This window comes from Choloepus didactylus, chromosome 6, assembly GCF_015220235.1.
Source record: "Choloepus didactylus isolate mChoDid1 chromosome 6, mChoDid1.pri, whole genome shotgun sequence".
In the NCBI taxonomy this organism is placed as follows: domain Eukaryota; kingdom Metazoa; phylum Chordata; class Mammalia; order Pilosa; family Megalonychidae; genus Choloepus; species Choloepus didactylus.
This window is the reverse complement of record NC_051312.1, coordinates 72,008,613-72,035,191: the sequence shown is the minus strand read 5'-3', so window position 1 is coordinate 72,035,191 and position 26,579 is coordinate 72,008,613. Positions and strand designations below refer to the sequence as shown.

General features: G+C 37.0%; 1 protein-coding gene and 1 pseudogene across 2 annotated transcripts in view; one reads left to right on the top strand and one right to left on the bottom strand.

Annotated features, from left to right (window-relative positions):
* The window catches only part of SBF2 (SET binding factor 2), a 696,898-nt gene that overhangs the window by 363,732 nt on the left and 306,587 nt on the right, over positions 1–26,579 (bottom strand). The window lies entirely within an intron of this gene.
* LOC119537505 lies at positions 5,833–7,384 on the top strand (annotated as a pseudogene).

Here is a 26,579-nt window from a genome sequence, read left to right as displayed (position 1 = left end):
AAACATAAAAGTGATAACTTTCCAAGTGCAATTTAGCAAGGAGTTACGGAGCAAATTTCAAAGAATATTATAGGTTACAATTCCACAGTTTTGTTCATTCTCTTCTAACTTTATTATAAAAAATTTCTCTGTCAGCTAATTTGGAAATCTTCTCACTTAACGTATATTTTATAATTTGCTAAAGACAGCCTTTCCCAAGTTGAGAGTATAAAAATATAAATTCATATGTTTATTTTAATAATTTAATAATTTGGTTCTTTAAATCAAATGGAATTTATGTTTGTCTCTGGTGCAAGACAGATCTAAAGTTCTCCCCACCATGGATTTATTAAATAATCCATCACTGACCCACAAATTTGAATTCCAATTTTATCATATAAAGAAGAGACATTTAACTTTCTCTACCAAAGTAGTTACCCAGAGAAATATTGCCTGTATCTGGGGATTTTTTATGTATACTGAAGATTATGTTATTCAAATCCTCAATATCCATACTAAATTTATGTTTACCTATATGTTGGATTATGAAAGAGATTTTAAAATCTCCCATCATAATTGGTGAACTGTACATTTTTCCTTGTATCTCTAAAGCTGCTACTTTATATATTTAGAAGTTGTGTTTTAGGTACCTTAAAGATTCAAAATTGCATAGCAATTTTTTTCTTTAATCTTCACAAGACAGTTGCAAAAATAATACAAAACACATACAGAGAATTCCCCACTATCTCCCCCAGACACCTAGATCCAGTGATATTAACATTTTGATACATTTCATGTATCATTCTATCTATCCACCCAACCACCCAACCACTCATCCATCATCCATCCAGCCAGCCAGCCATCCATCCATCCATTTTTTGAAAATTTGAGAGTAGGTTGTATACATCATGCTCCTTCAACACATAATACTTCCATAGACATTTACTAAGAACAATAATGTTCATTTATTGTATCCACTTTAAGTACAATTACCAAATTCAAGAAATTTAACATTGATTTAAAGTTTACAGTCTATATTCCACTTTTTTTTCATATGTCCCAATAATGTCCTTTTGAGCCATTTTTCCTCCACTATTAGATCCCACCCAGGATCATGTATTGCACTTAACTGTCACTGTTTCTTTAGTTGCTCTTTCTTTTTATTGTTAATTGTGAAAACATATATGCAACATAAACTTTCCCATTTCAACCCCTTCCAGGCATATAATTCAGTGGGATTAATCACATTCACAATGTTGTGCTATCCTCATCACCATCCATTAGCAGAACTTTCACATCACCCCAAAAGAAACCCTATACCCATTATACATTAAGTCCCATTCCTCCTGACCCTCCCTCATGGTAAACTGTACTCTACTTTCCTTATGAGTTTGAATATTCCAGCTATTTCATGTAAGTGAAATCAATACAATATCTGTCCCTTTGTGTCTGACTTACTTCAATCAACATAATGTCTTCTTCAAGGATCATCCATGTAGTGGTATGTATCAGAACTTCATTTGATTTAAGGCTGAATAATATTCCATTGCATGTACATACCACATTTCGTTTATCTATTCATTTGGTGATGGACCTTTGGATAGCTTCCACCTTTGGGATATTGTAAATGCTGCTGCGATGAACACTGGTGTACAAGTATATGCCTACGTCCCTGCTTTCAGTCCTCTTGGGTACGTACAAGAAGTGGGATTTCAGGTTCCTATGGTAGTTCTATATTTAACTTTTTGGGGCACTGCCAAACTATTTTCAATGGTGGTTGCACCATTTTACATTCTACCAACTGCATAGCAATTTCTCCTAGCAGCTTATTCATGTTTTATAAAGGTAATACCTTTGCCAATCTCTGAGGAAACTAATGAGTCTTCTCTTTATTGAAGTCTCTCAACATTTCCAAGAGTCAGTTGTTCTGTTTCATTATTTTGTTTCTTGTCTGTCAGGCTTTTATATTACTTCGAAGCCTGATAAGCCTTAGTTGTTTCTTTATATTGATAAAGGATTAGATTTAATAGGATAGATAATTGGCATAGGCTTTTGATATGTGGTTTTCCTCTAAATGGGAATACATGATGGACTCTATGTGGGTACAGCTTTTGAACCAAATAAGCTTTACTTTAGGGCAGGGCTTTTATTTTAAAGATTTTGACCATGATCCATACTAAAACTATACTTTGTAACCAAGAAGACACAGACATAGCTAAATATAAAAATAAAAGTAATGAGACATAATAATTAACCTCTCTCATATAATAAAGTAAAAAGATGAAAGTTAATATACAAAGATGCTAGTAATATTTACACAAAACAAAGAGACAAATAAACAAAAAAAATGTTGGCTGTGATCTGTAACATTAGCTTATAACCTACTAGGGGGTCATGAACAACTTGAAGGACACTATTTAAGGTCCATAAGCATAGAACAGGCAGACAGGCAAGAAGGAGAAACAGCCATCCCATTTGTCAAAAGATTAAGGCTGCTTTTTTATTTTCTCACAACTCTGTGAGAAAGAGATACAGAAATCTGGACTTACATATCCTCTGCCTTACTTCTCCATCAGGATCTTTTTTAGAAGAACCTTTTCCAAGCAACATACTTGGATGAAAACTTTTCAATCTTTTAGAAGTCCTTGCATATGCAGAAAATATTTACTGGGGAAAACTGAATGTGATTTAGAGGCATCTATGTGAGACTTGGTGAAAAAAATATATTATTTTATTTTTCTTTTAACTATATAAATGAAATATTTGCTGTAACAATACATATAACCAAGCAACCCCCAAAAGGGAGAGAAAGTTTAGAAATAGAGTCTAAGTGAGATGAGCTTGGGAAACACCTAGGAACTTACACAGATTTACAATAACAAAGCATGAAACCTAGCCTATAGAAACTGAAGGTGCTCAATAAATAAATGAACTGACTCTAGAAAACAAAAAGAATAATCTTAAGGAATCTAAAGTCTCATAGACAATGAAAAAACATTGCCTGAAACTAATTCAAGATGCTCCAGATGCATGGTTTTGAAACCAGAAACATTAAATCACTATTATAAATATGTTGGATGAATTAAAAGAAACTGTATTCTTAATGAATATAAATAGCTGAGAATTTTTATGAGAGAAGTCAACCTATTAAAAAGAAACCAAACAGAAAATCTGAAAACTGTAATGGCTGAAAGAAAGAAGTAAATGGATGAGTTCAATAGCAGAATGGAGGATGGCAAAAGATAGAAAACAACAGTGAATTGGAAAAAAGATCAGTAGAAATTATCCAAATTTAATTTGAGCTATTAGAAGATTTGAGAGAAAAACATTGAATAAAATTATGAACAGAGACCCAGGGACTTATGAAACAATATAAAACATTCTAACATACATGTAATTGGAGAAGAAGAGAATAAGAATGGAACAGCAAAAAAGTGTGAAGAAATCATGGCCAAAAGATCCCCAAATTTCAAGAAGCTCAGTGAACACCAAGCAAGATAAATGAAAAGAAAGAAGATAGAGATTGGGCATTTGATGTTGAAGGAGTATAGAATGTTTGAAAGGATAGATTGTATAGATACAGATGGATAGCACAATACCATGTGATGGTAGCACAATATTTTGTAAATACACTGAAAAAATATGACTGTGAACATAGTTGAAAGAAGAAGTTTAGGGATATGTATAACACCAGAAGGAAAGATAGAAGATAAAGACTGAGGCTGTATAACTTAGTGAAACCTAGAGTGGCCAATGTGTGTGATTAAATGTACAAATATCAGAATGTTTTTGCATGAGGGAGCAGCAAGAAGGAATGAAGTTTTGAAGTATGCAACTAGGTGACTGGACCCTGAGGATAGTAGATTGAGTGAATAAGCCAGAAACGAAAAGACAAATATTATAACTCCTCACAAATATGGACTAACTATAATGTGCCAACTTTGAGAATCAACTCTCAGAGTGTAAGTTATTAGGGGAAGGCTTTTGGTAAAGATTCCTAAATTGTAAGCTCTTATAGATGTCACATCAATTCATGAGTTGTAATAGTTGCTTCCAAAGTTTGAGATTCTGAGCTCTTTGGGTGTGACATGGTCAGTCCCTGGAGCTTTAGGTGTCTGTGTGGCACCTGGGACAGGGACCAATAAGGAAAATGAAAACCTAAACAATTGGATAAATGAATTTGATTTAACAGACATATATAGAACATCACATCCCAAATCACCAGGATACACCTTTTTCTCTAGTGAACACGGAACTTTCTCCAGAATAGACCATTTGCTGGGACATAAAACAAGTCTCAATAAATTTTAGAAAACTGAAATTATTCAAAGCACATTCTCTGACCACAATGGAATACAATTAGAAGTCAATAACCATCAGAGACTTAGAAAATTCACAAACACCTGGAGGTTAAACAACATAGTCCTAAAATAAATGGTTTATCATGTAGAATGTAGGGAAACTAGTGATAGGGAGCAATTAATGAAGGAGGAATGATAACCCAATAAGAACAGATAAACTATTGTGGGTAAATTTAATGTTCTGGGAATGCACAGGAATTGACTATGGTTTGTTAATTTCTGATGGGTATGATAGGAGCAAGTTCACAGAAATGTTGCTATATTAGGTTATTTTCTTGGGGTAGACTAGGAACATGTTGGACTCCCTTGTTATGGTTTGTTTGAAATGTTTTTTTTATTGTATGGGTTTAAAAAAAAATTTTTTTTTATATAGTTGATTTTTTTCTTTTTTTTCATCTTCATTTTATTGAGATATATTCACATACCACGCAGTCATACAAAACAAATCGTACATTCGATTGTTCACAGTACCATTACATAGTTGTACATTCATCACCTAAATCAATCCCTGACACCTTCATTAGCACACACATAAAAATAACAAGAATAATAATTAAAGTGAAAAAGAGCAATTGAAGTAAAAAAGAACACTGGGTACCTTTGTCTGTTTGTTTGTTTGTTTGTTTCCTTCCCCTATTTTTCTACACATCCATCCATAAACTAGACAAAGTGGAGTGTGGTCCTTATGGCTTTCCCAATCCCATTGTCACCCCTCATAAGCTACATTTTTATACAACTGTCTTCGAGATTCATGGGTTCTGGGTTGTAGTTTGATAGTTTCAGATATCCACCACCAGCTACCCCAATTCTCTAGAACCTAAAAAGGGTTGTCTAAATTGTGTGTAAGAGTGCCCACCAGAGTGACCTCTCGGCTCCTTTTGGAATCTCTCTGTCACTGAAGCTTATTTCATTTCCTTTCACATCTCCCTTTTGGTCCCTGGTTCTCCGTCCCACGATGCCAGGTCTACGTTCCTCCCTGGGAGTCATATTCCACGTTGCCAGGGAGATTCACTCTCCTGGGTGTCTGATCCCACGTAGCGGGGAGTGCAGTGATTTCACCTTTCAAGTTGGCTTAGCTAGAGAGAGAGGGCCACATCTGAGCAACAAAGAGGCATTCGGGAGGAGGCTCTTAGGCACAATTATAGGGAGGCCTAGCCTCTCCTTTGCAGCAACCGTCTTCCCAAGGGTAAAACCTATGGTAGAGGGCTCAACCCATCATTAAAAAAAGTTAGGCGCTTTTTTCAGGCGGTAGGGGGCGCTGGTCGCGGGAGACTGTTAGCGAGCGCCTCTCCTTTTGGGGCTTGTACGGCCCTGTGTGACTGGAAGGGGGATGGGGCAAGAAGCCGAACCTGAGGGGCAGCCCTAAGCCCTCTGACCGAGGTTCCGACGCTTTTGGCGCCTGGAGCCTCTTTATCAGGACCTACTGTGTTCGAGGGCCCTAGTGGCCTGGGCCGCGCGAGTGGAATGGCTGCCGAGGCCCAGCGCCTTGGACTTCCGCGGGCCCCATGAACGGAACAAGGGAGCCTCGAGAGACCCCAGCTCCAGGCGCGAAAAACCCCGCATGGCAAATGTGCAATACCAACATGTCTGTATCTACTGATGGTGCTGTAAGCACCTCACAGATTCCTGCTTCGGAACAAGAGACCCTGGTTAGACCAAAGCCGTTGCTTTTGAAGTTGCTGAAGTCAGTTGGTGCACAAAAAGACACTTAAACAATGAAAGAGGTTATATTTTATCTTGGCCAGTATATTATGGCTAAACGATTATATGATGAGAAGCAACAACATATTGTATATTGTTCAAATGATCTTCTAGGAGATTTGTTTGGAGTGCCAAGCTTTTCTGTGAAAGAGCACAGGAAAATATATACAATGATCTACAGAAACTTGGTAGTGGTCAGTCAGCAGGAACCATCAGATTCAGGCACATCTGTGAGTGAAAACAGGTGTCGCCCTGAAGATGAAAGTGAGCAAAAGGACTCTGTACAAGAGCTGCAGGAAGAGAAACCTTCATCCTCAAATTTGATTTCTAGACCAACTACCTCATCTAGAAGGAGAACAATTAGTGAGACAGAAGAAAGTTCAGATGAATTAACTGGTGAACGACAAAGAAAGCGCCACAAATCTGATAGCATTTCCCTTTCATTTGATGAAAGCCTTGCTGTGTGTGTAATAAGGGAGATATGCCGTGAAAGAAGCAGTAGCAGTGAATTGACAGAGACTCCATCAAATCCGGATCTTGATGCTGGTATAAGTGAACATTCTGGTGACTGGTTGGATCAGGATTCAGTTTCAGATCAGTTCAGTGTAGAATTTGAAGTTGAATCTCTCGATTCAGAAGATTATAGCCTTAGTGAAGAAGGACAAGAACTGTCAGATGAAGATGACGAGGTGTATCGAGTTACTGTATATCAGGCAGGAGAGAGTGATACAGAGTCATTTGAAGAAGATCCTGAAATTTCCTTAGCTGACTATTGGAAGTGTACTTCATGCAAGTACACTTCTACCTTCTACCACATTGCAACAGATGTTGGGCCCTTCGTGAGAATTGGCTTCCTGAAGATAAAGGAAAGGATAAAGGGAAAATATCTGAGAGCGCCAAACTAGAAAACTCAGCACATGTGGAAGAGGGCTTTGATGTTCCTGATTGCAAAAAAATGACAGTGAGTGACTCTGAAGAGTCAAGTGTTGAGGAAAATGATGGTAAAATCACACAAGCCTCCCTATCCCAAGAAAGTGAGGACTTTTCTCAGCCATCAACTTCTAGTAGCATCATTTATAGCAGTCAAGAAGATGTCAAAGAATTTGAGAGGGAAGAAACACAAGATCAAGAAGAAAGTGTGCCATCTAGTTTTTCCCTTAATGCCACTCACTGCACCTTGTGTGATTTGCCAAGGTCGACCTAAAAATGGTTGCATTGTCCATGGCAAAACAGGACATCTTATGGCATGTTTTACATGTGCAAAGAAGCTAAAAAAACAAAATAAGCCCTGTCCAGTATGTAGGCAACCAATTCAAATGATTGTGCTAACTTATTTCCCCTAGATGACTTGTCTATAAAAGTAGAATTATATATTTCTAACTATATAACCCTAAACGTTTAAATAGTTATTTTGGCAACATGAAATTAATTTTTATTCTTTTACGTATCTCAAAGTGAGAAAGTCCATGTAGATTTCTTGGTCCATGTAGCTTTCTTCTCTTTAGTGTGATTTACCTACTTGGAGAGGAGGTGGAGGTTAGTGAATATTCATTTCCTTTTAGGAAAATTTCACTTCTGTTTATATTTTATGTTTGGGTTTTAATGTAATTTGAATTGAATATATAGCTCATCTTTTACTCCTACCCCTCATATTTTAAATAATTTCCATTTTCTCTTAAATGAGGAGGGTTTTTTTTTGTTTTTTTAATAGGACATTTAAATGTAACTTATTTAGTACCTTTCTTGTAAGGAGATAAAGTTTGTGTGAAAGATTTAATTTTTGAATTTTAGATACTTGTAAACCTTCTGATCCTTAGTTTCTCTGTTCTTTCAGAGCCTCTTGAAGTATTCTTCATGGGTGAAAAGGAAATTGGTGGTTACATTTGGTGCTATAGAAGTAGAAATGGGCGATTTACTCTCCAACCTCTTTGGTATAGTAAGGGATAGGTGTTGATAATGCTGTCCATTGAGAAGTCTTTGAAGAACAGCCATCATTTACCCACAGGACAACTTTTTTTGAAGCTCTGTAGTAGAATGTGGCGTTGTCCTGGGGTGGGGGTGGGGAGTGCAATCTGATATTATGATTTCAGGATATAGTGGGAATTGATTGTTTCCCATAAATGAAAAACAATTTAGGATACTTTGAAGTACCTCTAGGGCTGGATTACACTATCTCCATTAGTTGCCTAGGTTTCACACCTTTGCTTTAAGGCCAGTTTTACAAACTAGTGAATTCAGAAAGATAAATTCAGAGATTAGATAAACAGAAGAACTGTTTATTTTTAAAGCAGCTGGTAAGATAGACTTTTCTTTAAATTATCCAGAAATTACATATCACTTTCCTTCAAGAATGGCAGGGTCATAGGATTCTAAAACATCTCTCAAACTCGAGATTAAGTTGTTGACTTACATTTATATAGAAGACTTGAGTAAAATCGTATGACTAGCCAAACCTTGAGACAGGTGGAACTGAGTTCTGATTTAAGGTCCCAGTGTTTTTCTCCTAGGTGTGACAATTTGAGAACCATAAAATCAACTGAACTATGAGTTTAGAATAAAACTGAGGGATAATTTTACATAGCAACTTTGTGCGTCTGTTACTAGCAGTAGATTGTTATAGACAGACTTCATAAAAACAACACGCAGATGCAACTTACCCATATATACATATATATATATATATAAAAGTAGGAAACAAATGACTGAAGGTATCTACTTGAGCCAGAGCTATTCTCAAATACAGTAAAGCTAATTAATTTGGAATTTATGCTATTTCAGCTAGAACTAAGTAGAATATATCTTTTCTAAGGAGAGTTAGTAGTATAAGATAATTTAATGAACATTCAGAGTATATGTGTGCAGTGATGATGCTATTTACAAAACAAATCTGTGCAAATGGACTCTCATTCTAAATGCCTATTACTAATGTAGTATTGATTGTCTAAGTTTTTAGGCTTAGTATCCATATTTATTGATTTACAAATAAACAGTTTATTAAATGATTAAAAAAAAAAGTTAATTAAAAAAAAAATGAGAGCAGTCACACCGCGTAGGTTCTCCTTCTCTTCACCTCGCTCATTTGCACTCACACACGCGCGCACACACACGCGCACACGCACACACACAAGCCACTGCTCTCCTTTGGGTCGGAGACACCAGCCAAAGGAGACGGGTTGCAAGAGGAGACACAGAACATATACTAACATGGATGAACCTTGAGGACATCATGCTGAAAGAAGTTAGCCAGAAACAAAAGGACATATACTGTACGGTCTCATTAATATGAATACTAATGAGAATTAAAAGCTGATAACACAGGTTATCAGGAGATAGAAAGAGGGCAGAGACCAGGCATTTGATGCTGACCAGCTACAGAATGCTCAGCAGGATTGACTGCATAGACCCACAAATAGATAGCATAATACTGTGGGATGATGGCACAATATTGTAACTAAACTGAACAAAGATGTCCACGAGTAAAGCTGAAAGAGGTGGACTAGGGGCATGTATGACACCTGAGGTAAAGAAGAAGATAAAACTGGGACTGCTTAACTTAGCAAAAACTGGAGTGGTCAATGATTGTGACTAAATGTACAAATATAAAAGTGTTCTTGCATGTGGAAGAACAAATGAATGTCAACCATGCAGAGTGCTGTAAAGGGGATGGTATTGGGAAAAAAATATAATCAAAGCAAACTGGAGTCTATGATCAACAGTAACATTTTAATATGCTTCCATTAAATATAACAAAGAGAGTATACTAAAGCTAAATGTGTATGAGGGGGATATAAGGTAGGGATATGGGATTCATGTAAGTGGTGTTGTTGTCTAACCCTACTATTGTATTGTATTATATTTTCTTTTTCTTTTTATCTTTTTTATTATTTGATTAAAATAAAACTTGTTTCATAGGAAAAAAAGATTAAGTGATATAGTACATATAAATAATTTATTATACCTCCTGGAACACCGTGATTAATACAAACTATTATATTACCTTTGGCCTACCACATGGCTGGTAATCAAAATACTAGGAATCAGTATCATCTTCATTGCTACTACTTTGGGTATTATTATACAAGGAAATAGTAGATAGTTGATGAATAGAATAGAAGAAACCTCTAGTGAGAGACATAAAGGGTAGGAGAGTAGATGGAACAGAAGACCAACTATTGGAGAAAAAGATCCAGGTCCTCTAAATGTTAGCATTTTTACGAGGGGTGGGAATAGTGATGGTGACACTGGAGCTGATGGTAATTAATTCAGCAATTAACTTCCTGAAAAACTATGTGCCAAGCACCATTCTAGAGACTGAAAATAGAATAAAAAAGATAAAATCCCTGTCCCACAGGAGTTTGCTTTATGATACTTTTGATGATTCAGATGATGCATGGTTGTTTAATTAAATATAAAGTAATTCAAGAGAACATCTAGACCTGAAATATGAATTTAGTAGTTGTCTCTTCTGTGGACCCAAGAAAGGGTGCTCCAATTGCCTAAGGCAGCATCCCTTAGGCTATTGGAGTTAAAATGTGCAAAGGATATGACACTTCAAATTACAGTGGTACCTGAAACAGAAACCACCAGATATTAAGTATATAAATGGCACAAACCTGTATAATGAAATTTTCTTTTGGTAGGATATAATGAAAGTATGTTTCCAAGTACTAATTCAATCCATGGTCAAGGTTTCAATGGTAAAAACAACCTCAGCTTTACTGTAAATGTTGACTGATGGTAATACCACACAATAGCCATCATTTTTCAAAACACAGGATATAGTACAATTTGTGATTTGGAAACAAATCAAAATATACATCTAATGAAAACTAACCAAATATGATTCAAGCAATTCATATTTTGTTAGCTTTAGATCTCATAAGCTTTATAAAAATATGTTTGGTATGAGACACTAACATGGATTTTGATAAGACCTGTGGAAACAAGATGAGTATTATTTACCCAAATAGAAAAACAATGATTAGCCTGATATGACAAATGGCTAGTTTTAAATTCTATCATCTATCAGTCACCCAGAATATTTACTGCTTGTTTAGTTAATGTAGCCTTTCTGAGAAAGGCACATGCAGAACATTCACTGGCTGCTAAATATTGTTAGAAGCAGCATTCAGAGATGGTTATCTCTTCAAGCTGTTTATCTTTGCCCCTCAGGAAAAAATTACAGCAAAAAGAACAAAATGCTGTACTTAAAAAGCTCAGTCTAAATGTAGTTAGATTATAGCAAAATGTGTGTTTCTTTGGAATTTTAGAGAAAATACTCTTTGAAAAAGGCAGCCTGAGGGCAATAGCATATTTTCAATGACTACATTTTCAAAAAATAAAAAATATAATAAAGAAAAAAATTTTCCCTTGGAAAAACAACATCAAGATCAGTCTTACACAGAAAAGACTAAGATTGACTACCACAATTTAAAAAATGTACCTAGACAGAATGGTGTAGCCTTTCTGGAGGACAGTGTGGTGGTTCCAGAAGACACTAAGTATGTGGGTGCCATAAGGTCCTGCAACCTTATTAGGGGGCATATACTTGGGGGATCTGAGAGCAAGGACATGAATGGACATTTGCACACTGGTGTTTATGGAGGCAATAATGGCAACCCATTATTGGCGTAAGGGTATACTGACTGAGGAACAGAATGGTGAACTGTGGTGTCTGCATACAATGGAGTATTGAGCAACTGCAAGGAGTGAAGCTGTGAGACACCCAAGGAAGTGAATGGATCCTGTAGATAGCATTTTGAGTGAACTATGCCAGAAACCAAGGCAAACACCATAATGCCTCACCAAAATGGACTAACTGCAATGTGTAAACTCAGAATTGAATCTTAGAGCACAGCTTATCAGGGAAACACTTAATGTAACGGTCCCTAGATTGTAAGCTATTACAGCAGTCACACCTATTCCTGAATTCTAATGGTTATCTCCAATTCTGGGATGCTGCTCGCTTTGGGTATAGCCTGATCGATCCCTGGAATTTTGGGTATCTGTGTGACACATGAAACTCAGAGCTAGAGCTCGGCCAGATATGAATGTCAATATTAGCACAAAGAGCAACTGTTAAAAAAAGCTGAAAAAGAGTCCAGACTTATTTAGAGCTATGAATGAAGTAGATGTGGTTAGGACTAGGGCAAATTGGGCCAAAGGGTAAAGGATGATACTGACTGTGTTTTAAAACTTCAACTTCTGTGTGGGACCAAGAGAAGAGATGTTTATATAGTGCAGGATCTATATTTCCTAAACAATTTAACTTGCACAGTTTGTTCAAATACCATAATTACATGGAACTTTGAATAGAAAGTGAGATATGATGGGTCTGTACAGGGTAATGTAAAATGGGAATACATTCCAAAGTAATCGGGGAAGAGAATAAACATATGCAGGGCCCCCTGAGGAGCTGAGGGAAAATGCAGAAGCATTGGACTTCCTAACCTGGATTGTTGTTGACGTTCTCACAAACACTGAGGACTGATGGCTTGGTATGCTTAGCCCTCTATCTTGGGGCTTGCCCTTATGAAGCTCGCTGCAAAGTAGAGGCTAAACCTGCTTATAATTGTACCTAAGAGTTTCCCCCTGAGTGCCTCTTTGTTGCTCAGATGTGGCCCTCTCTCTTTAGCTAAGTCAACTTGGCAGGTGAACTCACCACCCTCCCCGCTACGTAGGATCTGACTCCCAGGGGTGTAAATCTCCCAGGCAATGTGGGATATGACTTCCAAGGATGAATCTGGACCTGACATCATGAGATTGAGAACATCTTGACCAAAAGGGGGATGCAAAATGAAACAAAATAAAGTTTCAGTGGCTGAGAGATTCCAAATTGAGTTGACAAATCACTCTGGTGGGCATTCTTATGCACTATATAGATAACCCTTTTTAGGTTTTAATGTGTTGCAATAGCTAGGAGTAAATATCTGAAACTACCAAAATGCAACCCAGTAGCCTTGACTGTTGAAGATGATTATATAACAATGTAGCTTACAAGTAATTACAGTGTGATTGTGAAAGCTTGTGAATCACACTCCCTTTATCCAGTGTATGGATGGATGAGTGGAGAAATGGAAACGAAAACTACATGAAAAATCGGATGGGATGGGGGGGTTGATTTGGGTGTTTTTACTTTTATTTTTATTCTTATATTTACTGTTTCTGGTATAAGAAAAATTTCAAAAAATAAATTGGGGTGATGTACGCATGCCTATATGATGGTACTGTGAACAGTTGATTGTACACCATGGATGACTGTATGATATGTGACTATACCTTAATAAAACTGAATTTTTAATAAAAAGTGTGCCTAGAAGCAGGCATTAGGACCAGTAAGAATGAGATTCAATACCAAGGTGAGACCTATACATTAAACAAAAAAGGAAAAGAAGAAATGGATAAATAATTTCCAATCAGAGTAGTACATGGGAAAATGCTTGATGTAAAAAGAATGATACATAGAACTTTGTATGAGTAAAAATAAATGCACACTTTACTATAGTTTTTGTTTGTAATGTTGTCATTTAATTTCTTACATGGTTTAAAATACAGATGCATAAAAAAGCACAATCCTAAATTATTTGGCACACAATGTACAAAATTGCAATTTGTGAACAGAACAACATAAAGGGTCTAGATGGAGGGATATGGAAGCAGAGCACATGTAAGCTATTGAAGTTAAATTAGTAATGATTCAAACTAATTTTAATAGATTCAGGATGTTATATGTAATTCCTATGATAACCACAAAACCAAAAAGTTCTAAAAAAGACAAACAAAAAGGAAATGAGAAATGATTCACAACAGTTCATTATAAAGAAATTCTAAAGTTATAAAGTATTAACAGAGAAAAGGAGGAAGAATTTACTTTATCAATAATAACCTTAAATATAAAAGGATTAAAATCTCCAGTCAAAACAGAGAGACTTGGGGGAGCTCTAAGATGGCAGCATAGAGAGAGTAGAAGTTAGTTGGTCTCCCTGGAACAACTAACAAACAACCAGGAAAAAACTAGTAAATAATTGGGAATAACCCAGGCCTGGGCTACAGAACATGATGCCCTTTGGACATTTTACTTGTCCTATAATCCCACAGCAGCTGGGTTAATTGAAAGAATAAATGGCCTTTTAAAGGAACACTTAAAGGATCATAGAAACAATGGACTTGAGGACTGTATCAGTATTAACTCCCGAACTAAAGCGGCCAGCTCCCGCCCCTGTGGACATGGTAACTGCTGGGTCCATGCAGGTCTTACGAATTCAGATAAAGGGGCTGGCTGCCTTCAAGCCGCAACAGGGCAATGATAATAACTTACTCTTGCCTTGTCACCATCACTAGAAATTGGGGAAAATAAAGGCAATAGGCTCTGGTTCTGGCCCATGCAGCCATGCTGGTTGAGAATCCTAAGCCCATGGGGTATTAGAATTACATAGGATGCCAAGAGTTACTTGTATTTCCCATCTGGGACTCCCCATCCCCCAGGGAATTGTATGCATAACTTTGCAAACACTTATTATACCCCAAACCAGATGCAGATCTCAAGGGCCCTCTGCAGGGGTTGAAAATATGGTATTTAAACCCCCCCCCCACCGGGAACTCTTTTATCTACTAGTAAAGACTTGGCTTACATATTGTTAAACCACTCAGCTGTCCAATTTAATGCTCACATGTGTTGTTGATTCTTGTTTAAAAAAATGTGTATTACTATTTCAATAATACATTAACTAAAATGTTTTGAGTATTTAGCATTATTCTAACAAATTTAATTTTAATGGTAATAGTATGCTGTGAAATGTTGGCTTAAGAACAGTTTCCAGAATTCTTTTGGTGACTTGAATGTAGAGGGTATGAGGGATGTTTTTATTGAAGGAAAAGGAAAGTAGTTTTGTCCTGAATGACTGGTTGTTTCAGAATGAAGAAAAAGAAAGGATGTGGAATAAAATCTGAATGAATATAGAAAGTTGCAGAAAGTTTGCAGAAAGGGAAATTTATTTCTGTGGTCAAAGTTGGAATATGGTAGAAACTAGATATAGAATAAAGCAGACTGCATGGTAGTTTTATCCTTCAGCTATTTTAGCCCCAGGCAGTACTTGTGCTCTAATTAATATACAGTGTTGTATGTATGTGCCTGGTAATTCACAAAATGTAAGACACATTCTTGATCATATGCAAAAAAAAAAATCACATACAAAGTAGTGATCATTTATCTAATAATCCTCTTGTCTAAATGGTGGAACTCATTACACGGCAATAGCGCCACTTGCTAATAAGTTTATTATCTTTCTGCACCAGTATATTAATACTATGTTGTTTATTGCATTGTTGTTGTGAATTTCGCATTAAAAGTCTGTCCTATGGTCAATGGAAACTGTTGTGTGGGGGTGGATTGTGGCAGCTCCTGGACTGAACAGAACAGGCCTGCGGACCTTGGTGCACAGCAAGCTGCATGACCTAGGCAGCTAATGTTTAACCTATCATCTTTATAAGCCAGTAAAGAGAAAAGGGTAAATTAACCTTAAAACGTAACTTTAACATGTGCAACGGAAAGTAAGCAGGAGGTGAGAAACTCCTGGTCTCACAAAAGAGCAAGATGTAAATGTACCCCAGACTACCTGCTGTCAAATATTAATCTAGTCTACCTGCTTCCTGGCTCCCAAATGTTATCTATCGATCACCACCCTCTCCCCCCATCAAGACTCTTTTCCCGCGCTTGCACCCTTAGGAATGTCTTTGTCTCAAACCCTTATAACTGGCTCCCATCCTTTTAAATCCTGCAGTCAACTTCCCTGCGAATGCGATGTCCACCTGGCCTAAGAGAGTCGTCAAGATCTCTTCACGACTTCTTACCCTGTTGATAAGTCCTGAATAAAAGTTCATGTATCAGAAAAAAAAAATCAATTGTGGGGTCAGACACCACCACAACCAAGAATCCCATATACATCCCTTATATCCCCCTCTCACACGCATTTAGCTTTGGTATATTGACTTTGTTACATTTAGTGGAAGCATATTACAACGTTACTGTTGACCATAGACTCCAGTTTGCTTTGATCATATTTTTCCCCAATACCATCACCTTTGCAACACTCTGCATGGTTGACATTTATTTGTTCTCCAACATGCATGAACAGTTTTATATTTGTACATTTTCATAGTCTTAGACCACTCCAGTTTTTGCTAAGTTAAACAGTCCCAGTCTTTATCTTCTATCTTTACCTCAGGTGTCATTTATGCCCCTAGCCCACCTCTTTCAGCTTTACTCATGGACATTTTTGTTCAGTGTAGTTACAATATTGTGCTACCATCGCACCATATTACGCTATCTATTTCTGGATCTATATAATCAATCCTGCTGAACATTCTGTAGTTCTTCATCATCAAATGCCTGATTTCTACCCTCTTTCTATCTCCTTGTATTTTTCTTTTAATTATCTTTTTCATTATCTGTTAAATAACCTTTTTTTCATCATAATATGTCCAAGTGCTAACTGTAGTGATAAATGCACAACTGTATGATGATACCATGAACATCTGATTGTACACTGTGGACAATTATATGGTATGTGAATACAGCTCTATAAAATTGTATGAAAAATGTAAACAGGGATAAAAGTCCCAGTGAAAACACAGAGAAAGGGATGTACGTATTTACTGTTGGTTATATAGCCTTTCTGGAGGACAGTGGGGTGGTTCCACACGAAGGTAAGTATGTGGGTGCCTTAAGGTCCTGCAACCTCATTAGGGGGCATTTCCTTGAAGGATCTGAGAGCAGGGACATGAATGGACATTTGCACACTGGTGTTTATGGAGAGAGAATGCATGATTTGCAATGGGTGGAGATGGCCTAAGGGTACATCGAGTGAAGAACAGAATGATCAACTGTTCTATGTGCATACAATGGAATACTGAGCAACTGCAAGAAGGAATGAAGCTGTGAGATACCCAACGAGGTAAATGGAACCTGAAGACAGCACTGTGAGTGAACTACACCAGAAACAAAGGCAAACACTATAATGCCTCACCAATATGGACTAACTACAATGTGTAAATTCAGAATTGAACCTTAGAGCACAGCTTATCAGGGGAACACTTATTGTAAAGTTCCCTAGATTGTAAGCTCCTAGCACAGTCACATCTATTCCTGAATTATAATGGCTATCTCCAGATTCCGAGATGCTGATCTCTTTGTGTATAACCTGATCGATCCCTGGAATTTTGGTTATCTGTGTGACACCAGAAACTCAGACCTAGAGCTCAGCAGATACGAATGTCAGTATTAGCACACATAGCTTTTAAAAAAGCTGAAAAAGAGTCCAAACTTAACTAGAGATATGAATGAAGCAGATGTAGTTAAGACTAGGGCAAATTGGGCCAAAGGGTAAAGGACAATACTGACTGCATTTTAAAACTTCAAATTCCATGTGAGACTATTCTAGTTTGCTAATGCTGCCAGAATGCAAAACACCAGACATAGATTGGCTTTTATAAAAGGGGGTTTATTTGGTTACACAGTTACAGTCTGAAGGCCATAAAATGTCCAAGGTAAGTCATCAACAATAGGGTACCTTCACTGGAGGATGGCCAATGGTGTCCAGAAAACCTCTGTTAGCTGGGAAGGCACATGGCTGGCGTCTGCTCCAAAGTTCTGGTTTCAAAATGGCTTTCTCCCAGGACTTTCCTCTCTAGGCTGCAGTTCCTCAAAAATGTCGTTCTTAGTTCCTCTTGGGGTATTTGTCCTCTCTTAACTTCTCTGGAGCAAGAGTCTGCTTTCAACGGCCGTGTTCAAAAAGTCTCTCATCTACAGCTTCTGTGCTTTCTTCAAAGCATCCCTCTTAGCTGTAGCTCCTCTTCAAAACATCAGTTACAGCTGCACTGAGTTCTCGCTGCCTTTCAGCTCATTTACATAGCTCCACTGATCAAGGCCCACCCTGAATGGGTGGGGCCATGCCTCCATGGAAATATCTAATCAGAGTTATCACCTACAGTTGGGTGGGGGCACATTCCTTGGAAACACTCAAAGAATTCCAATCTAATCAGCACTAAAATGTCTGCTCCAGAAGATTGCATCAAAGATGATGGCATTTGGGGGACATAATACATTCATTCAAACTGGCACAGAGACCAAGGGAAGAGATGTTTAGTTGGTGTAAGATCTATATTTCCTAAACAATTCAACTCATACAGTTTGTTCTGTATGAGTTGAATTACATTGAACTTTTAATAGGAAGTGAGACCTGGTAGGTTTGCACAGGTTAGTGTGAAATAGAGACACATCCCAAAATAATTTGGACAGAGAATAAAAACATATATGCAGGGCCCCCCTGAGGAGCTGGGGGAAAATGCAGAGGTGTTGGACTTCCTAACCTGGATTGTTGCTGATGTTCTCACAAACACTGAAGACCGGCGGTTTGATGTGCCAAGCCCTCTATCACGGGACTTGCCCTTATGAAGCTTGTTGCTGCAAAGGAGAGGCTAAACCTGCTTATAATTGTGCCTAAGAATCTCCCCCTGAGTGCCTCTGTTGCTCAGATGTGGCCCTCTCTCTCTACTAAGCCAACTCTGCAGGTGAATGAACTGCCCTCCCTGCTACATGGGATCTGACTCCCAGGGGTGTAAATCTCCTGGCAACACAGGATATGACTCCTGGGGACGAATCTGGACCCGGCATCATGGGATTGAGAATATCTTCTTGACCAAAAGGGGGATGCGAAATGAAATGAAATAAAGTTTCAGTGGCTTAGAGATTCTAAATGGAGCTGAGAGGTCATTCTGGTGGACATTCTTATGCACTATATAGATAATCCTTTTTAGGTTTTAATGCATTGGAATAGCTAAAAGTAAATACCTGAAACTACCAAACTGCAACCCAGTAGCCTTGACTCTTGAAGACGATTGAATAGCAATGTAGCTTACAAGGGGTGACAGTGTGATTGTGAAAGCCTTGGGGATCACATTCCCTTTATCCAGTGTATGGATGGATGAGTAGAAAAACAGGGACCAAAAACTAAATGAAAAATAGGGTGGGATGGGGGGGATGATTTGGGTGTTCTTTTTTACTTTTTTTTTTTTATTCTTATTTTCACTTTTTCTGGTACAAGGAAAATGTTCAAAAAATAGATTGGGGTGATGACTGTACACTATACGATGGTCCTGTGAACAACTGATTATACACTTTGGATAACTGTATGGTATGTGAATATATCGCAATAAAACTGAATTAAAACAAACAAACAAAAAAAGCAATTGTGGGACTTCCAGTCAACCAAAATGGTGCTGTGAGATGACCCAGGATGCCATTCCCCTACAGAACCTTTGAATAACTAGCAATAACTGGCAGAGTCATGTTCCTCAAAACTCCATAAAACAGTTAAAGAGTTGGAACAAGTGTTGAATCAAGGAAACACAGCTTTAAAATTGGAAGGAGAAGCTCGTGGCATCCTTGCTAGCCCCTCCACAAACCACTCCCTGGTATGGTATGCAGCCAGCCATGTGGTCCCAGTCCTGTTTGGAGGGAGCACAGTAACCCCTATGCACACACTGGGGGTTTTGTAGGTCCATGCCAATCCATCTGGTAGAAGCCTGAAAAACTGAAACAAGAAACTCATCTCTGGCTTACCATCCCAGAACTGACCCTAAGAAGCAAGTTGCAGACAGCTAGAACAGTGTAAAGAGCAATGAAGTCAGAGTGTCTTGGGGCGAAGCATAAATGGATTTAAAACTCACAATAGAGCTCTGTGGAGGGGATGAAAGTCTATTTCACAGGGGATAGAGTGGACATTTGGATTCCTGTAAATGGAGGAATTCCTAAAGCCATGAGTCCAGGACAGGACGCAGTCTTGGAAAAGACAGAAAGGATCCTGCACTTCGCATTTCCCTCAGGTTGAACTTCTTCACAGAAAGTCTAATCTCTGAAGGAGAGCACAATCCAAGGCAGAGCCATGTTGAGAAGACTGTGGAATATTTTTTTTTTTTTTGCATTAGTTGGTTTGTTTTTGTTGGATCCTGGCACTCAAGAAAATCTGTCATATCACTAGCTAGATAGTGATATATTTCCCTATTTGCAGATGACATATTATACATAGAAACTTCTGAAAAATCCCCAGCAAAGCTCCTAGAGCTAATAAATGAATTCAGCAAAGTAGTAGGGCATAAGATTAATGCAATAAAACTAGTAGTGTTTCTATACACTAGTAATGAACATTCTGAAAGGGGAACCAAGTAAAAAATTTCATTTATAAAAAAACTAACAGAATAAATTTAACTGAGGATGTAAAGGATTTTAACATGGAAAACTACAAAACATTGCTAAAATAAATCAAAGAAAACATAAAAAATGGAAGGACATTCTATGTTCATGGACTGGAATACCAAATATCCTAAAGATGCCAATTTTACCCAAAGTGATTTACAGATTCAATACAATATCAATAAAAATTCCAACAGCCTTCTTGCAGAAATGGAAAAGCCAATCATTAATTTTATATGGAAGGGTGAAGTGTGCCAAATAACTAAAAACACCTTCAAAAAGAAGATTGAAGTTGGGAACTCCTCTCTATTCTTAAACATATTAAAACACTGTATGAATAAAAACAGCATGTCACTGGCACAAGGATAGATATAAAGATCAATGGAATTGATCTGAGCATTTAGAAGTAAACCCTCACATCTACGGCCAGTTGATCTTTGACAAAGGTGCCAAGACCACTCAATGGGAAGAGAATAGTCTCTTCAACAAATGGTGCTGGGAAAACTGGATAGACATATATAAAAGAATAAGGTCAGCCCCTATCAAACACCACATGCAAAAATTAACTCAAAATGGATCAAAGACTTAAATATAAGAACACAAAGTATAAAACTCATTGAAGGAAACACAGGGAAGGATCATTAGGATCCTGTGTTAGGTAATGGTTTCTTAGACTTTACAGCAAAAGCACAACCAACTAAAGAAAAATTAGATAAATGGAACTTTATCAAAATTAAAAACTTTTGTGGATCAAAGAGCTTCATCATGAAAGTTCAAAAAGACAACCTACAAAATGGGAGAAAACATTAAGAAACCACGTATCCTATAAAGGTTTAATAAACAGAATATATAAAGAAATCCTATAACTCCATAGAAAGACAAAGAACCCAAGTCAAAAATGGGCAAAAGACTTAAATAGACATTTCTCCAAGGAAGATATACAATGGCCAATAAGCACATGAAAAGATGCTCAACATCCTTAGCCATTAAGGAAATACAAATCAAAACCACAATGAGTAATATTCCAGACCCACTAGAATGGCTACTGTTAAATTTTAAAGAAAAACAGAAATTAAGTATTGGAGAGGATATGGAGAAATAGGAACACTCTTCATTGTTGATGGGAATGTAAACTGGTGCAACAGCTGTGGAAAATGGTTTGGCAGTTCCTCAAAAAATTACATATAGAATTAATTACTCTATGACCCAGAAATCTCACCTCTAGGTAAAGACCCAAAAGAATTAAAAGCAAAAAATTATGTACAGGGAAATCCTGTGCCCCCCTCACCCAGCCTTTGCATTTGCTAACATCTTATATAAATATAGCACAATATCAAAATCAGGAAAGTAACATGGATACAAACCATAGAACTTATTCAGATTTCACCAGTAATAAATGCAATTGACATCATGTCTTAACCTGTGATTGTCCCATTGATTTCTCCCCATCAGCATTCTTCTAGTTTTACAAATTTACAAATTCTTATAAAAACTAAGGTTAAATGGCCTAGTTGAGTCAGATTATGTTTGGTGGGACATAAGGGTATTTCCAATAGTACAGCTAAAAGGGCTAGTTCTGTCAGATGGGAGTGGAATATAGAAATTCAATTACTAGCATTCCTGAGAATTCATTTGCAATGCAGGGGCAGTTCAGTTAGATAGATGGTGGCTGTCTTCTTCCTTTTTATCTTTCTTTTCCATTCAGTTCTAGTCAACTCAAGCACTAAGTAATAGGCATCTACAGGATAAGGTGGTGTACTGGATACTATAAAAGGTACAAAAGTTGTCTGTCCTTCAAGAGTTTGCCATTTAGAAAAGGAGACAAAATAAAATAGTAAAAGCTAAACACATATGGGGGGTGCGGGTGGGGAATGGGGGAAGGGTATGGGACTCCTGGCATAGGTGATGTTGTCTGACTCTTTATTCTGTTGGAAACAAGTATTATACAAAAAACACTCACCCAGTTCTGGAGGAGAAAAGAATTTATTTACAATCTTGCAAGAAAGGGCACACAGCCAAAAACGTGGTAGGCTGGCGCACCAGAGGAAGAGAATGGCTAGCTTTTAATCTCCTGTTCCTAATGCGCAAGTCCCTCCCATTTCCCCATTGGCTGGGTACTACAGAGGTTACAGCCTATCCGAGAGAACTAACTAGCCCATCTTTGAGATTGTAATTTGTACAGCCTATCCAAGAGAGCCAACTAGCTCATTATTGAGATTTTGTATTGATCAGCCTACCTGAGGGAGTTCATTCAGTTTAAATTTTCTGCTGGGAGTTCCTGCCTCTGATTTTACCTGATATCTCTTTACACTCCAGTAACCATGGTTACTTTTCCATATAAGGAGCTGGTGCAGATTCGCTCTTTCTTCCCTTTACCACAGGGTTTGTTTAAGCTGGTTCTGCCTCCATTTTCCCTATTCCATGCTGTCTCTATGTGAAAGCTAAACTTATCCCTTTCTTACAATTCTACTTTAGGTTAATGCTATCTTTCCTTTTGTTGCTTTCTAGCTGTCAAGTTAGAAGTCCCTCTCATGAACTAGGACAAATGTATGACACTATAACTAGAAGTCAATAATAGAGAGGCATATAGGAAAAAAGATATATACCTATTGGAAACTATATATTACAGTTAGTAGTATTTTAACATTCTTTCATCAATAGTAACAAATGTACTATACCAAAACTATGAATCAATAATGGAGGGGAGTGTGGTTAGGGGTACGGAAGGATTTGAATTCCCTTTTTTTGTCTTTATTTCTTTTCTGGAGAAATGAAAATGTTCTAAAAATTGAAAAAAAATTAATTGTGTTGATGTATGCACAGCTGTATAAAGGTACCATGGACAACTGATTGGACACTTTGGATCTTTAGATGGTTGTATGGTATGTGAACAATCTCAATAAAATACATATATAAAGTAAATGATGTAACACTACCACTTCTGGCGAAGGGGGAGCAATGAAAACTAGATATACCTTCTTGCCAGAAATCGATTTAAAAACTGGAAAAAAACAGAGGAAATACAGTTTTCAAAACACAAGTTATCAAGCAATAAAGAACAGTGATTTCTGAGAGATTGGAGATAAACTAGGTGAGTCCTATAATTGCTCCCAGGTTCCTGCTTTGAGTGTTTCAAAGTCACAGCACAGAAAAAGGGAACCCGCAGCAATGTCTGACACACTCCCTGAGTTCAGAAGCCAGAACAGAGATTCAGAAAGAGCAATGCAGTTAGAGTTTGCAGAGTAAAGTACCGAAAAGGAGAGAAATGCTCATAGAGAAAACGTCACAATATGCAGAGGGTCCCTTTCTAGTACTGAAAAGAATATGGATCAGAAGCAGAAAAATATATATAATAAAGATCAGAGAGGAAAACAATAAAATAGTAAACAGAAAAACTATAGAGAAAATCCAATATCTTACGCTCTCTTAAACTATAAATCCACTTTATAATCTCTGCTAGTTCTCAGCAACTCATTACCCTCACTGGCCTCACTGCTTATTCTAGATCCTAAAGTAGTAAGCTTATGTAATAAAAGAACCCAAATTACTTTGCCCAACATTCAAAGATTTACATGACTTGGCCCTAACATAATTTGCAGATTTATTTCTTATTATACTCCTTTGGCCCAAACAAACCATATGGCAATAAAATTTTTTACAGTGCTTTCAAAACATACGTGGAATGGACTTGATTGTGTATCTTTCAAAATGTTGCTTATTTTAATGTCTGTCTTATTCTCCAACTGTTCATCAAAATACTACACATCTTTTAGTGACTCTTAGCTCAATTCACTTCCTCTATAAACACATCTCTGATTTACCTTAATTAAATAAATCTGTCTCCTCCATGGAAGTCCATAGTACTTTACATATACCTTTTATAAGCAAATCTTATATAGAAGGAGGACAGTTAGGTGTCCCAAAAGCTTTGGGGAAAATAAAAGATTGCTCCCTGTGTTAAATTTTAAAAGTCAACACATTTTCCAACAGAATAAAGTCACGCACTCTGGTCCACAGACCAAATCAAGACACAACTAAAGCAATTATGAATTATTTAAAAAGATATTTCAAAAAATTTGTATTAATTAGAAAGGAGATGGGTGGGCAAAAATGGGGAATACCAGCAATAAAAGCTTAGTGAAAGAAGAGTTGACAGGTCTCACACAAACACAGACCAGGTAGAAGATGATCCATGCCCACCTAATAAATAAAACCTTACTCTGAAAAATGAAGACATGAAACTATTATAGCCTGGTACAATTAAACAATTGAAACTTAATTCCTCCTGTTCAGAGTCCATGCTCATCATGTAACTTTTTAGTACCTCTGGATTTCCTAAGTTCCAAGTGTTAGGCAGGTATGCTAAATAAAATACATTTTTCCCCCTTGATATCCAGCTCCAAAAACTATGAACAAGGAGCTTCTACCAAGAAGCCTAAATTGTATGTAGTTCACCTCCATGAAAATGCAAGGTGAAAATGGTATTTGATAAATAATAAGCATTCTCCAATTCTTGTCAGCACATCTACTGAGTATCTACTATATGCCAGACACTATGCCAGAAATTAGGTACAATGACATGTAATACTACCCTCACTCTCTGGGAATGCAATCCAGTTTGGGATTAACAAGGAAGTGTTAAAAGGGAAATACAATACAAAGTAACATGCACTTGGTGCCACATATGTAGCACAAACAACAGATCTTAAAAGAGCCAAAAAAGGGAAGAAACCATCAAACCAAACATGACACAAGTTTCCTATACACTCTTCCTGGGATTTCAGGAAGTGTCAATTATCTCTAATTATTATAGCCTCCACATAGCATGTGCTATATTCTATGCCATATTCCATATTCAATTTTTTATAAGTAGGCAAGTCACCCAAAAAGTATGAGTTCACAGAAGGTATCCAATAATACTCAGCATCACTCTACGCATAAAGAAGTGCTCCTTTAATAAAGACCTGATGAATTGAAATTAATGTTTACAAATAAGGTAAGCACCCAGGAGTAATGCCCCAAAGTACATGATGAATGCAAATAATTAATTACTATTTACTGTTTGCAATGAAGGTATCTTTGGGGGCAGGGGGACAGGAGGAAGTATATACCATCCTTTCTGCCCCAACCAAAAAAGTATTATCACTATAAATATAGCAGGCCTTACCTGCAGAAGTACTTTTATTTCAGGATAATTCTATACTTTCTAGGTGATTCAATGCATATTTCTGTGGTTAGTTACAGAAGGAAATATATTTAATGAAGCATGAAATGCCATAAAACCAAGAAAAGTATCAGTTATGATGAAATTTCACTTCTCAGATTTTTAGGGAGTTTTTGGGTTTTGCTTCTATATTTTCTCTTACTTGGAAGAGGTCCAAAGAGTATTAGTCCAAATTGAAGCAGTCAAGCAAAAGTTTAACTCAATTTATATGTACTGTAAAATTTAATCATATTAAACCAACATTTATGAAATGTACAATTAAAAAATTAAAAATTTCAAGAATACAAAAGATAATTAAATTCAACTACAGAGAAAGAATGATGTCAACATAATTTGAAAAAAAAATTTAAATAACTGTCTAATAACATACAAAAGCAGAGCAAAGTTAGTAATTTTAAATTAAAATTAAAATAGCGAATCTCAAGAAAACAGTAATGGTCTACGGCCTTAGAAAGATCCATCACTTGACAACCAAAATTATAAGTAATACCTATTTTTTTTTCTGGAGAAAATACATGCTAAGTGTGTGCTAAATTATCTCTTCTTAGAAGATGGGTAATTATTATTGCTATATTTAGTTTCATAACTTTTTACTCTAAAAATAGAGATCCACAAATATAGGGCCTACACTGCCATTTTTGCCAAGGCATCTTTATGACTGTGATGAGCTAAACAGTGATGTTTTAAGTGAAAAATTTCCAGCCTACCAGAAAATAGAATCAAACTTTCTCATACAATCAGAAAGAGGCACATCCATACTTATTGGCTTCCTTGTGATACCATGTAATCATATAATTAAATTATACTATGTAGTGGTTTGAACCTGCATGTACCCCAGAAAAAAAAATCTAATCCATTCCTGTGGGTGTAAACCCATTGTAAGTAGGACCTTTTGATGAGTTTACTTCAGTTAAGGTATGTCCCACCTCAATCAGGAAAGGTCTTAATCCTATTACCGGAGTCCTTCATGAAAGTATGAAATTCAGACACACAGAGAGAAAGCTACAGGAAGCAAGAAGCTGGAAATCAACAAAATCCAGGTGAGAACAGAAATGCCAGGAGATGC